The sequence below is a fragment of the Triticum aestivum genome, chromosome 7D, assembly GCF_018294505.1.
Source record: "Triticum aestivum cultivar Chinese Spring chromosome 7D, IWGSC CS RefSeq v2.1, whole genome shotgun sequence".
Lineage (NCBI taxonomy): Eukaryota > Viridiplantae > Streptophyta > Magnoliopsida > Poales > Poaceae > Triticum > Triticum aestivum.
The window spans coordinates 251,444,424-251,458,787 of NC_057814.1; positions in this window are offsets into that span (position 1 = coordinate 251,444,424).

The window sequence follows — 14,364 nt, forward strand, 5'->3', positions numbered from 1 at the left end:
GAGTAGAAGAGGGGGGGTGCGGGGGTATAAATAGGAGGGGGGCTCCGGCGGCTTGGGGGAGGGGCAAGCCGGGCGGGGGCGGCTCCCGTGTCCGCCATGGACACGGCGCGGCGGCGGCGCGTGCTGGGGAAGGAGACCCCGCGGGCGGGCCGGCCTGCGGCTCGGCTGGGCTCGGCCCAGTCGGCGCAGCGCAATTTTTTTTTAAATATTCCGCGGAAAATAATTCGTAGAAAAATAAATAAAAGTCCAAAAAAGATAAAATAAATTTTCCCTGTCTAGTTAGGAAATCTAGAATAGGGTGAACATTTTTTTAACACAAAAATAATTTTTTGAAAACATGCAATATTTTTAATGCAATTAAAATTGCAAATAAAATCCAAATAAATCCAATAAATGATTTTAACATTTTTCCTCCAGTATTTCAATTGTTTTGGAGAAGTCATATTTTCTCCTCTCATTTATTTTGTAAAATGAAATATTTTTCCGGAGAGAAAATAATTAAAACCAAAATCCTCGTCTTATTATTTGATGAAAATCAAATATGAAAATTCGAGAAAATCCCCAACTCTCTCCGAGGGTCCTTGAGTTGCTCAGGATTTATCGAGGATTTGTCAAAATGCAATAAAATATGATATGCAATGATGATCTATGTATAACATACCAAATTGAAAATTTAGGATGTTACAGGCGGAGATCATCATCATCGGGCACTGGTTCCTCTTCATCTTCAGCAGCTTCCCCCTTGCAGCATCATTGGGCACATCGTTTGGTTCCTCTTGATCTTCAACAGCTTCCCCCGTTGCAGCATCACCGTATTCAGGGGGCACATAGTTGTCATCGTCCTCTCCTTCTTCGCCGTCTTCCATCATAACCCCCATTTCTCCGTGCCTCATCCAAACATTATAGTGTGGAATGAAACCCTTGTAAAGCAGGTGGGCATGAAGGATTTTTCGGTCAGAGTAAGACTTCGTATTCCCACATGTAGGGCATGGACAACACATAAAACCATTCTGCTTGTTTGCCTCAGCCACTTCGAGAAAATCATGCACGCCCTTAATGTACTCGGAGGTGTGTCTATCACCGTACATCCATTGCCGGTTCATCTGCGTGCATTATATATAATTAAGTGTGTCAAAAACCATTACAGAACATCATGAATAGATAATTAAGTGACCAAATTAATAGAAGTTCATCATCACATTAGAACCAAAGTACATACATAGTTCTCATCTAACAACATATATATAGCTCTCCAGAGCATCTAATTAATTAAACCATACATTGAAACTATGTAAAACATTTCAATGCGAAAACAAATGCGATCATAATCGCAACCAAGGTAACAATTGATCCAACGGCATAATGATACCAAGCCTCGGTATGAATGGCATATTTTCTAATCTTTCTAATCTTCAAGCGCATTGCATCCATCTTGATCTTGTGATCATCAACGACATCCGCAACATGCAACTCCAATATCATCTTCTCCTCCTCAATTTTTTTTATTTTTTCCTTCAAGTAATTGTTTTCTTCTTCAACTAAATTTAACCTCTCGACAATAGGGTCGGTTAGAATTTCCGGTTCAACCACCTCCTAGATAAATAAAATCTATGTCACGCTGGTCGGTATATTTGTCATAAACAATAAATGAATCAAATAGTTATAAAAAGATAATATATACCACATCCGAATCATAGACAGGACGAGGGACGACGGGGGCGGATACCAAAACCATCGCACTATGTAATAAGAAGGAATAAAATAGTAAGAAAATTAGACAAGTATCTATCTAAAGTAAGAATTTTTTCTTTCAAAAAGAAGATAAGAACAAGAGGCTCACCACGGTGTTTCCGGCGATGAGATCGGCGCGGGCGGTCGACGGCGGTGAAGACGGGAATGGGACGTGACGGGCCGCTAAACCTAGACAAATCCCGAGGAAAATGGAGCTTTGAGGTCGAGCTTCGAGAGGACAAAGCTTAACTAGTGTGGCTCGGGCATTTCATCGAACACCTCATGTGCATAGGAGGTGACCTAGAGCACCACAAAGCCCTCCCCTCGCCGGCCAGAGAAAAACAAAGCACTGGAGTGCTCTGCTCGCGGGCGAGGGGTATATATAGGCACCTCATTGGTCCCGGTTCGTGGCATGAACCGGTACTAAATCCGGGCCTTCTGTCCCGGTTCATGCCAAGAACCGGGACAAATGGTTGTGAGCCAGGAGCGAGGACCATTAGTCCCGGTTCGTGGCTCGAACCGGGACAAATGGTTCCATACGAACCGGGACCAATGCCCACGAGGCCCCGGCCGGCCCCCTCGGCTCACGAACCGGGACGAATGCCCCCATGGGTCCCGGTTCGTGACTGAACCGGGGCTAATGTGAAAACTGCCCTGTGACCTATGCCCTGTTTTCTACTAGTGATGTTCCTCTCTCTGCCTATCCATTACAAGCATAGAGGTGAACTCATGGTTGTATTGATAGGTGATTTAAAGTGCATGGTTGTGAGGAAATCAGTATAAAATCGTTGTTGTCGGAGTTCCCTTGGAACTGCGCAGAAGATGGGGTGATGGATTCAGTGTCAAGATTCAATGAAGATCCATCTGTTCGTGGCTTGCATGTTCACCCACTACTACCACAAGCAATGTATTTTACTTTTCTGGATGCAGCCCTAGAAAGGAATTATGTTTGGTTTAGTTCATAGAAAGATATATCATAAAATCCTTTTTGTTTACATACTAACTGAATAATACAAAGTATTTTAATTCTCATGGCAATAGACAAGCAACTTCAGTAGTATTTGATTTGAGTTTTTGTTTTTAAGTATATGTTTGCTCAAGATTCAACTTTCTTTATGTCCATGTTTTGCTGGTATAATGCATCATCAAGCTTTGTTTTATATGATGACATTGTGTAAATCAGCATATGGATGAGGAAAGTATTCTGAGCGCAGATGCTCGCCGCCGCCACTGCTTCCGACAATGTGTGAGCCGCCTAATCGAGCGAGGATTCGCCGCTCATCCTAAGAGGACTCGCCGCTCTTCCATGACGCCGCCGCTGCAACGCGGCGTTGTTCCAGCACCAAATCGCAGGTTTTTGCCGGTGCCTATTTACTTGCCCTTCGTCTGCATAGTTGAGCGCAAGCTTCTGGCCTTAATATAGACTTTTGAAAACATTATATTTCATGCCTGCACATTACTAGAAACATAATTACACTGCGTAGATTTAGCGGATTTAAATAATACTATTGTCTCAGTAAAAAAATATTTTTCAACTTCAAATTATATGTTGGCTTCAGATTGTTTTCTTAAAAACCAAGAGCTCTTTTGGGGTTTGCAGTAGTGTGGTTTACAAGAGGTAGCCACGGTTCTTCAAAAATTTGAAGTGTTAGCAAAAGGAGTGGAACAGATCAAACTGAAGCTATTTTATTTAATATTATCTACTTCTACTTGAACTTTGATGGGAATCTGATGTAACCTTCCCGCAATCTGAAAATACTGTATGATGTGCAGAGAAAATCTCTGTTTACATGTAACTGCGCTGAACTCTGCTTATATTTCTCTATGCGCCGCAAAGTTCAAGCAGTTGTAAGTAGTATACAAACATACTTTGCTCACAATATAATCATCTGATGCAATGTGATAGTTCCAGCAAAATTTCTTCACCTATAAATCAAATTATGTTACTTCTCTTTGTGTAAATCTTGGATTTCTAGATCTTATGAAAATGACTTTTTATTTCAGCAAGTGTAATTTGAATTTGTAATCTTTTTAAATATAGATGCATCTTTGCAAATCCAACAAAGTGGTGGGAATATCTACAACATGAAGTTTCTCAAGCTGATAGGGCATTCTTCTGCATGTTTGTGACATGATCATGGTGCACATATATTTAATAGTGAAGGTCTTCGGCTATCACTATGAATGGTTCTGCTGTTGTGTAAGTGATTTCTTAAGTGTTGTGTTGTAACACATTAGAGTAAAAGATTAATTGTGTATGAAGAATAATATTGCGGAGTCAGGCAGAATTTGACCTTAGTTCTGACCAAATTAATCTTTATTTGTTTGCTAGGTTGTGTGTCAAACATCACTTCGTGTTGTAGTGCATTTTTTCCTTTCAGAATCCACATTATGCAATTTGGCTTTATAAGAAGTTTCACTTTATTATTAGTGGAGAACGGGAGATAAGGAAAGGGAAGGGAAAAACAGTAATTCTAGCAACTAGCCATTGTTCCGTGGCAAAACACAGGTGTTTGTTCTATTATGTTCATCGGAAGTCTTTACGGAGGAGTTGGGTCTGGGTGAGTGACATAGATTTGCTTGAGATCACGAATTATTTTCTGCTGTTACTTGCATCTTACTTGAATTTTTCTTCTTCAAGTTCTTCATGTTTTCCCATATCGTGTGCTCTATAGAAGCTGCTACCTCAAATTAAGTAAGTGCATCCTTCTTTTTTGTCCAAGTTTGTTCTATTCTATTACTCAGAAGTCTGTACAAGACTGAGAGAGTGAAGCATATTTGCTTGAGATTTGAATTATTTTTTGATGTCAGGTTTGTATGCTGTACTGTTTGATTAATGAAAACTGATAAAAGTAGTGGCAAACACTTGATTGAGTAAGCTACTGGATTTTACAAGTCATACACAGTTGTTTCTTGCAATATTATCTGCATGACAAGAACACCCATATTTGATTTTGCTCTGTGATTGGTTCAAATATCACTTTTTGGGCTAAAGCTGATTGGATACGAGTAGTAGTGTCAACAGTAATACCTTGAAACATGATTTATCATGGCTCTAAATTTTATTGCTGATGATTTCTTTTAGGATATTTGTAGAGGCTATTTGCACCGTAGTTCAAGGCAGATGATAGAGTACAGGCTAGGCAACTCACTTATATTGGTACTCGTTTAAATGGTTATCTATTCTGCCGGCATAGTTACATGCTATATTAATTTCAGAAGAACAATTTCTAATTTAGTGTTGTGCTTGCATGCATTGTTATGTCTAAAAAGAAAATTCCAAACAAAAACAAATATAAAGTCACAGTTTGTCTTTACACACTGGATAATGAATGTTTCAATCGCGCTAAATTGAACCAAGGCTTTTAGAATAAATTGTGGCCTCTAAGCTTGTGTGTAGTCAATTACTAAATGTGTAATATTAGCACCACTATTTCTTAAGTGCAGCCAGCCACCAATTTCATTTGATTTGAATTAATATATTACTTATATACTCATTTAGATATTTATTTATGTCCTCGATGAATTGATTTGAACGCCGCAATTTTATTACCCTGTTGCAACGCACGGGCCCTTTTGCTAGTCTTGATAGTTGATGGATAGATCGGAAGTCTTTAAAAGAAAGCAGCTCAGCCTTTGTTTAATTTTTTCTGGACAGATGATTTGATGAGGAGGAGCACGTGCGTGGTGTGCTTTAATTCACCACACCCGCGTTGAGGAGGGCCGAGCGACGCCCGATCGACGCACGCGTACGCACATACGTTCCCTTGGTGATTCCGCGCACGCCACGCCACTGCAAAACCTGGCCGGAATATGCACTCTCAGTCCGTCGGGCACTCAGACCCGGTACCGGTACCGAGTTGCTGTCGGATCGGCCACTCTTTATACATAATCTATCTCATGGAACAACACAAGCTCAATCCTCCTCCATCAATCGCGTCAAAGACCTAGCTCTTCTTCCTTCCTTTCTCCCCCAATCTGCATACGGGACGAGGAGCAGCCACCCGGCCGGCAGCATGGCGCCCCCGGAGTACGTGCAGATCGTCGGACAGGCGCAGCCGGCGTGCGTGACGGCGCCGCTCCCGGTGTTCTGGCTGGAGGGGGATGTCCTCGCCGAGTACGTGCAGTTCCTCAAAGAGGCCGAGGAGGCCGCAGCACCGCCCCTTCCCGGCGTCAAGTGGCTGGAGGGGGACGTCCTCGCCGAGTACGTGCAGTTCCTCAAAGAGGCCGAGGAGGCCGCAGCGCCGCCGCTTCCCGGCGTCAAGTGGCTGGAGGGGGACGTCCTCGCCAACTTCCTGCAGTTTCTGGCAGAGGACGAGCAGGTCGTGCACTACGGCAGCGGCAACAGCAGCAGCGGAAGCAACGAGGGCGACTTCATGTGTGAGGAGGACCAAGATGACGAGGAGGAGGAGATGGAGTATCTGCTGCGGCACATCACGAGCCTCCCGGCGTTCATGGCGCGCGCGGCGGCGGCGGCCGCCTCGGTGCAAGATTAATCGGGACGGCCTGGTTCGGATCAAGAGATGGTAGCTGTTTGTCTACTTGGTTTCCTGCTTCCATGTTTGTTCTCGAACAATGACTTACGCCTGATGAAACAGAACAAAGATGTAAACGGCTGTAATTTTATCCGTTACACATGCGTCACATGCGTGTTACACTACTGCATGCCTCTGTTTTTTTATCATGTTGGGTCAGAGAATAATGCATTTTATTCGGCATTGCTACTTTCTATAACGAGAAATGAATATGAAGAGCTACTCGAGCGCTTGGGTAGAGGGCAAGGTCGTAACTGAAAACACAGAAAATCCCTAATTCACTAAGAGCATCTTCAACAGGCGCGCAACGCCTTGCGCGCTAAAATAACTTTTACAACCCTGAAATAGCTTTTTTTACGCGCAGCAGAGCGCTGGCTCCAGCGGCCGCCGCAAAATATTGCGCGCGCGAGCTGCTCCAGCAGGCGCTACAAAAAACAGCACGCTTGTGCTACCATACAACACATACAAACAATATGAAACTAGTCCATAGGGGTGCCTACGGTAACTTCGTAAATTTCAAGATGGTATGCCGGCTCAGTCTTTCGAAGGTGCTCATAGAGGTTGGGTGTGCGTGTGTGCGTTCATAGGGGTGGATGTATGCGCGTGTATATGAGCGCTTGTGTTGATGTTAAAAAAACAATATGAAACTAGTCCATACGATAAAATTTCTCGGGACGGCCTCGTGGGCGGTCTCGAACATCGGGAGACTGAGACGTACGTCACTGGAGCGGATCTCCGCGTAAAACATGCCGGAGGGGCGGGCGCGGCCGCCGCGGTAGCTGGAGGTGCTTTGAACGCGCGGCGGCATGTCGGCGACGGGGGAGAAGGCGCGGCGGCATGGGGAGAAGGGCGCGACGTCAGCGGCAGGGCGCTGGAGGCGAGGAAGAACGACGAGGTGGGGAAGAGGACGGCAATGGAGTGACGGTTGGCGGGCTAGCGCGCGGCTTTTATAGAGCGCGCCCGACGCCGCGCGCCAAATCTGCCACGCGCTGGGGCCGCTTTTTCGCGCGCGCGCACTTCTTTTCCCGGCGCCCGCTGGAGCGTGCCAAACTGGCCCACGTGCGCTAAAAGTTGCTTTTTCCCACTCATGCGATATCTAGCATAGCTGTTGGAGATGCTCTAAGCAGGGTACCACATTGCAACCGGTAGATAAATCGAACTACATGTGGATAAGTGAGTTTTGTTTGGACAGATGTTGCTCCCAGCTTTTTATTAAACGGAAAAGCTATTTTCCTGCCGACGGACAGTTAGCGAGAGATCCGGACGATTCGGATACCGTCGATTTCCGATCGTCCGGTCTCGCGCAAGTTTTCCGCAATTCCCGTTTCCGCGTCGACTTAATTAGCGGGATTTAATTGTTCGAATCTCTTAATTGACCCGGTTTATTCTCCTGGGCAGTAATTAGCATGATTTAATTCTCCCGTATCTTAATGATCTCTTAATTGACCTGGTTTATTCTCTGGGCATTAATTAGCATGATTTAAAGCCTGTTATTTTTGTGCCCAGTTAAAAATTATGCGTGTGTCATAGAGGAATCGAACTCTTGCCCTCTCCATTCTATACAGGACTAACCAACTCCGCTAGCAAGTCGATATGTATTGTTCCAACTAAATGTTTACTTGGATACAAGAATTTTTGTTGTTGAAACTTACCGTTGGTAATTTCTGTATCAATATCACGGTAATTTACGCACCACATGTCTCATAACTTACGTGCAAACACAATGATACCTTCGACCAAGAGGAGAAAAGTTCTTGACTTGGCACAAAAATAGCATGATAACATACGCATCATAGACTAGATGACTTAAGTACAAACATCACGGTAACTTTTGATCCCAAAAAAAGTTGTTAAACACACCTCGATAACTTCTATATAAATAGCATGATAACATACACACAACAGACCTAATAATTTTGGTACAAACACCTTAGTAACTTGACCTTGGAAAAAGTTATTGAAAACATAGTCCACTAGAAAATATACCCCCGGTAACTTTTATGTGAATAACACGGTAACTCACATATCGTAGACCTGATAACTAATGTACCCCAGTCTTTGTTAAATTTGGTGACCGGGTGGGGGAGGGTGGTTGATGAAATATACCCTTGGTAACTTTTTATGTGAATAACATGATAACTCACGCATTGCAGACCTGATAACTTATGTGCCCCAGTCCTGATAACTTTGGCGATGGTGGTGAGGGGTGGGGAGGGTTGTTGATGAAATATACCTCTGGTAACATTTTTTGTTAATAGCATGGTATAAACAACGTGGTAACTTAAGACCCGAACAAAAAGTTATTGAAACATATTCCGGTTACTTCCGTGCAAATAGCACGGTAATGTATGCATTCGGAGCTGATAATTTAGGTATAAATACCACGGTAAATTTGACCCAAGGGGAAGAAGTAGTTGAAAACACTTCTCCGTCACTTCTGTATAAATAACATGTTAATATACATATAACATATATAACTGATAACTTTACGGTAACTTTTGACCAAAAAAGTGATCAAAACATGTCAACATGAGATCTAGTTTCGAAGTTCTCATCGCGATGGATTTTTTATGTGAAAACGATTTTTCAATCCAAAAGACAGTTTGAGCTATAAAACATTTTACATTTTTGATATAGCGAGAATTTACAATGACATCAGGTTTCCTGTGCTCTACTGCATTTGCATGTGGAGAGAATGTTGGAGGAGCCATTTTTATGCCCCGGTAATTTCCATGTAAACATGATGGTAACAGGCGTACTACATAGGTGATAACTTATTTAGCCTAAGTCTGATAACTTTTGACCCAAAAAAGGTCATCGAAACATACCAACAAGGGATCTAGTTTCGGACGTCTCGGCGCGACGAATCTTTTATGTGAAAACAGTTTTTCAATTGGATCAACGGTTTGAGCTACAAAACATTTTGAAGTTTCGTTTCTAATGGAATCTTATGCATTGTTAATTTTCATTATGTGGGTTCCATGCAAACAGATGTGCATGCGAGATTGCAGCGCAACACTGCATGCGAGATTGCACCGAGATGTAGTATAGCGTGATCGTCCGCACGTGTTGCTAATTTCCAGTCGACCGGAAGCTTTTTATTATCTAACGTACTCAACGATGTAACACTGCCACAATTTTAAATAAAGTGCATGAGGCTTTCCTTCAAAAAAATAAAAAGATGTGGTTCCGCGCGTTGTCGCTAGAATCATGTTAAAATAAAATGTACTACATGTAGATTTTAAAAACAACTAAAACCAAGCAAGAGTGCTCCCGCGTTCGGGCGGCCACCACGATTTGGTTTTCACGTTTGCTCCCCTCGTCTCAATCCCCTTGCTGCTGTCGGATGACGCCCGTGTGGCCAACGGCGATGGCAGGACTCTGGGCGGATCTGTATCGGCTCGAGACAGAGATGGCGGCGTGGTGACGTGCAACAGTGGCAGTGAAGCAATGCAGACGTGGGGAACACGGATGTGGCTGCACGGCAGGCGGACGCCCCGGTCTTGGTTGGGGGCTTCTTCCCCGGTCCAGCACATCGGCGGCGGCTCCATTCCATCACCTTGCCTCACACAGAGTTTGGATCCCATGCCTCCACACGTTGCCTTCCTCCTTCGTCTACCTCTGACATCTCAGTGACAACGAGGCAGACGGTGCAAGGAATGGTTGGAGGCATTTGTATTAGCTTTACCCCCGCCCCCCTGGTCCATGTCTCGCCCTGGCTTGGTTGAGAGCGGATCAATGGTGATCAGAGAGGATCTCAAGTTTGGTTTGTTGAAGGTGGTGATGTGATTCAAATGACTGAGGCGGTGTAGATGATTTGGCGGCGACGATGGCGGCGTGATGGCCGGCGGTGACCTTAGAGATCGTAGTTGTGTTGTAGTCAATGTCGCAGAGGCATTGGTGCACGTGTGCGCGAGTGGGACTGATGACGTTTCCTTTGAGGTGTGTTGACTCATTGGCATGGTGGGACACAAAAATGCTAGACTCACGTAACCTGGTACGTAAAGTTACGTTCTTTTCTTATCTCTAAACTAATCGCCCCCCTGATTTTCACGGGGTGGGCCTGGGCCTATTAATTTCCCTTCCAACCAAATTAGGTCAGGTCATCTTTTACATAGGCATATGATAGTAGTACTTTCTATCCCCTCTAGCTAGGGTTTTCTCTACTCGCGGCGGCGATAGCCTGCACGTCGAGATCGCTCCTCCCCTGCCCATGGTTTTCAATTTCAGTTTCAGAAAAATTTCAGTACCAACCGAAATCACTGAAATTCAGTGAATTTCAGTGATTTCAGTTTCCATTTCAGCCAAATGACCGAAATATTCACTTGAATTCAATTAAAATTTTGAAAAATTTAAAAAATATTTTGAAAAATATTGGAATTGTTGTGCTATACTGAAATTGCTGAAATATTTTGGCCGAAATGTAATATTTCAGTGTGTGCTGAAATTACTGAAATTCAGTGAATTTCACCGAAATCTCACTGAAAGTAAAAAACCATGCCCCTGCCGCCTCCCCCCATCCCTCCCGCCGGTTTGTTGCTCAGGGGATTCCTCGTGGAGGGTTTCCTAGCGGTGACCACGGGATGCTGGATGCACGAGGCGATCTAGGGACTCCTCAACAGCCCGATCGTTTTCTTCATCGGGTTAGGGTTTTCAGAGATGGCGGACAAAGCTTCGGGGTCGAAGACAGTAGACTCCAAAGATGTGGCAGAGATGATGGAGAGGCTTGGCCTCCAAGAGGACGACCTGGACGATGTAGTCTTTGAGGAACAGGAAGCCCCCCCACCAGAGTCGATCAGATGGATGGCGCTGGCTAGGGTTCATACTGAGAAAGCCTACAGCCAATACTGGTTTTTCAAGACGATGAGAGCTGCTTGGGATCTGGCACAAGAGGTAAAGATTAGACCCCTCGAAGACAATTTGTACACCCTGCAGTTCTCGTGCTTGGGAGATTGGGATAGAGTTATGCAAGAGGGACCGTGGAATTTCAAGGGCTTTGCGGTGATTATTTCACCGTATGATGGATTCACAAAACCGTCTCAAATCAAGCTTGACACCCTGGAGATATGGGAACAGATTCATGACCTTCCTGATGGATTTTGCCCTATGTTGAAGGCCTTGGCAGGGAAGATTGGTGAAGTAGTGTTCGTGGAACCTAAGTCTCATGACTTTGAAGGAAACTTTTACAGGGTTAGAGTCAAGATCGATGTTCACAAGCCTCTGAAGAATGCTACATCAGTTGTCAAAGAAAACAAGAGACAGATTTTTCTTGTGAAGTATGAGCGCCTCCCTGACTGGTGTGCCGTCTGCGGTCATCTTGGTCACCAATTCAAGGAGCATGGGGACGGGATCCATCCCCCGAAGGCCCTGGTTTTTAAGGAGCTGAGAGCTAGCTGGTTCCATGGAGCTGGACGGGGTCCGGGAGAAGGGCGTGCCCGCAGAGGCGGCTTTGGTCGTGGTGCGCCAAGGGGTGGTACTGGTTTTAGCATTGGCAGAGGCATGTCCCAGGAGCCAAAGTAACATGCAGGAGAAGAGGACGCGGACGCTCTCATGGAGGACGCTGAATCAACTAGGAAGAGATCGCCGGAGACAGGCATTACAGAGGACAAAAACACTGCAAAAGGAGCGCCGGCCAATGCTCTCATGCTTCCGGCACCTCCCATTGTTCCTCCAAGTCCATCGTCGCGACAAGAGCAGAAAAGAGCCAAGGTTGCCCTTACTGACAAGGGTTTGGCAAAGAAAAATCTCACAGACAAGACCAAGGAAGCGCCCATCACGGAGACCCAGAGCGGCCTCCGCGGGGCACAGTGAGTATATTGTGCTGGAACTGTCGTGGGGTGGGTAGACCTGCGACAGTTCGTGAGCTTTGCGATCTTGCAAAGCAGTTTACCCCGGCAGTACTTTGTATAGTAGAAACCCAGCTAGACAGGGTACGTGTCCAGAACTTGAAATCTTCTTTAGGTTATGATAATAGTTTTGCTGTAAGCAGTTCTGGTAGAAGTGGAGGTTTAGGTGTGTTTTGGAATAATGAAATAAAGTTGAAAGTTGAGGGTTACTCTAAGTATCACATTGATGCTCTAATGGATGAATTGGGTCCAAACCCTTGGAGGCTAACATGTGTTTATGGAGAAGCATAGGTTGCATCAAGGCAAAATACGTGGGATACTATTCGGAGTCTAGCAGGGATTTCACTCTTACCATGGCTCATGATAGGAGACTTCAACGAAGTACTACATGCAGGTGAGCATGATGGAGTAGGGCAGAGAAGCCAAAGCCAGATTGTTGGTTTCAGATCAGTGGTTGATGACTGTGCTCTGCTCGATCCGGGGCATATAGGAATTCCATGGACTTTTGAGCATAAAGTTGCGGGTGGCTCATATACAAGAGTCATACTCGACAGAGCGCTCGCTTGCAGTGCTTGGACAACGCAGTTTCCAAGAGCGTGAGTGGACCACTTGACGGCAGGTTCATCGGATCATGTGCCTATTATCTTACACCCGCATGGAGAGGCTGAGGTGAGACAGCGGAACACGTTTTCCGGTACGAAACAATGTGGGAATCACATGACCAATTGCACACTAAGGTAGCTGATGATTGGGGGGGCGCCGGCTTGTAGCTCAGTGGCTGAAATCAAAGGAAAATTGTCGGCATTGGCCTTGTCGTTATCCGCATGGGACAGTACTACGTTCGGGAGTGTACGTAAACAGATCAAAACCCTAAAGCGCGAGCTAGAAATTTTGCAAGGTCTGCCAGGGAGGGTTAGTCCCTCTCACAGAGAGTTAGAAATCAAGGAGAATCTGATTGAGCTCTATCATAGAGAAGAATTAATGTGGAGGCAGCGTTCTAGAGTGGAATGGCTTCGGGCTAGAGATAAGAATACCCGGTTTTTTCACTTACGTGCGAGTATGCGTAGAAGAAAAAAATCTGATTAAGTTGCTGGTGCAAGAGGACGGCAACTCGACGGAGGATATACAAATTATGAAGGACATGGTTAACTCTTTTTATAGTAATCTTTACACGTCGGAAGGGGTCCATGATATGGAGGAAGTGTTGAATACGGTACCAGTAAAGGTAACCGCCCAGATGAATGAACATTTGAATGCACCGTACACTGCTGATGAGGTAAAAACTGCATTATTTCAAATGGCACCGACGAAGGCTCCCGGTCCGGATGGATTTCCCGCTCATTTCTTTCAGCATCATTGGGAGGTCTGTGGTGAAGAGGTAGCCCGAGTGGTTCTACGCATTGTCTCGGGTACGGAGAGTGCAAAGGAAATCAACAACACTGTGCTGGTTCTAATCCCGAAGGTAAAAAACCCTACTTTGCTTACACAATTCCGGCCAATCAATTTGTGTAATGTACTGTATAAGGTTGCGTCAAAAGTGATAGCTAATCGCTTGAAGCTAATATTGCCGGAGATCATCTCAGAGGAACAGTCGGCTTTCGTCCCAGGTAGATTGATAACTAATAATATCATTGCTGCTTACGAATGCCTCCACTTTATGAAGAGAAACAAAGCTCAGGTTCACAGGTCTTGTGCACTGAAACTGGATATGATGAAGGCCTATGACCGTGTCGAGTGGGACTACCTCAGAGCTATCATGTTGAAGCTTGGGTTCAGTCGAACTTGGGTTGATATTGTCATGGGGATGGTCTCATCCGTCTCCTTCTCGGTTATGTTTAATGGAGAAAAATTAGAAGAGTTCAACCCTACTCGTGGCATCCGTCAAGGGGATCTTATTTCACCCTATTTGTTTTTGCTGGCAGCAGAGGGCCTTTCGTGCCTCTTAAAAGCTCGTGTTTAGTCATCTAATCTCGGAGGAATTAAAGTGGCTTCAACGGCTCCACCGATAAACCACTTGTTGTTTGCAGATGATGGCATGCTGTTTTTTAAAGAAAATTCGGAAGGGGCGGAAGAAGTGTCTCTTTTATTGGAAACATATGCTAGGGCTTCGGGTCAAAGAGTAAACCGGGATAAATCATCATGTTTTTTCGGCAAAGGATGCCCAGAATCAGTACGAGAGCAGGTCAAACAGATCTTGCAAGTTCCCAATGAACAACTTAGCGAGAAATACTTGGGGTTGCCTACGGATGTGG